This window comes from Emys orbicularis, chromosome 3 (assembly GCF_028017835.1).
Source record: "Emys orbicularis isolate rEmyOrb1 chromosome 3, rEmyOrb1.hap1, whole genome shotgun sequence".
In the NCBI taxonomy this organism is placed as follows: Eukaryota; Metazoa; Chordata; order Testudines; family Emydidae; genus Emys; species Emys orbicularis.
In genome coordinates this window covers 123,510,714-123,511,323 of record NC_088685.1, presented here as the reverse complement: position 1 = coordinate 123,511,323, position 610 = coordinate 123,510,714, and the positions used below count along the sequence as shown (strand labels likewise).

Below are 610 nucleotides of genomic sequence, written 5' to 3'. Positions count from 1 at the left end.
CTTCCTCGCCCCGTGACCACCTGCCACCCCGTTTGGCTGGGAGATTGTCCTCATGCCCGAGTATTTCCCTTTGGGACTCTGAAACATGTCCCCATGTGCAGGTCTTGAAGCTGGGCGTAGTGGCGGAAGGCGACGTGGAGGATTTTGACGCAGAGGCTTTCGCTAGGGCGGGCAAGCAGGCAGGGGTGGGCTTCTGGGCCAGTTGTCTCTCTGGAGGTGAAAATCAGCACCGTGGGGTGCGAATGGACATCGCCATAGAAGGAGGCAGGGAATGCGGTGGCTGGACAAGGCGTTCCTCTCTCCCTCTTCAAAAGGCCTTGCCCTCCCCGTCGGGGAATCGAACCCCGGTCTCCCGCGTGACAGGCGGGGATACTCACCACTATACTAACGAGGAAAAGGGCAGATAGGGTGCTGTGCTGCTCTCCAGGAGACCAGCTGTCAGCACGGCCCCCTCTGGGCAACACCACCTCCTGCTCCCTTCTCCATCCTAAAGGCTTTGGCTGCAGTAACAGCCCTGGGAAAAGCCTGGTCTCTCCGCACATGCGGTTGCCCAGCAGGCCGCCTCTGGGGGCTACACAGCTCCTCCCCCCCCCACCTGCCTGGGACCTTT

The 610-nt window shown here is 61.3% G+C and overlaps 1 non-coding gene across 1 annotated transcript; it reads right to left on the bottom strand.

Annotated features, from left to right (window-relative positions):
* Positions 1-322: 322 nt before the first annotated feature.
* Positions 323-394, bottom strand: TRNAD-GUC (transfer RNA aspartic acid (anticodon GUC)). The gene has a single exon. It is a non-coding gene; the product is annotated as a tRNA-Asp (tRNA).
* Positions 395-610: the final 216 nt, after the last annotated feature.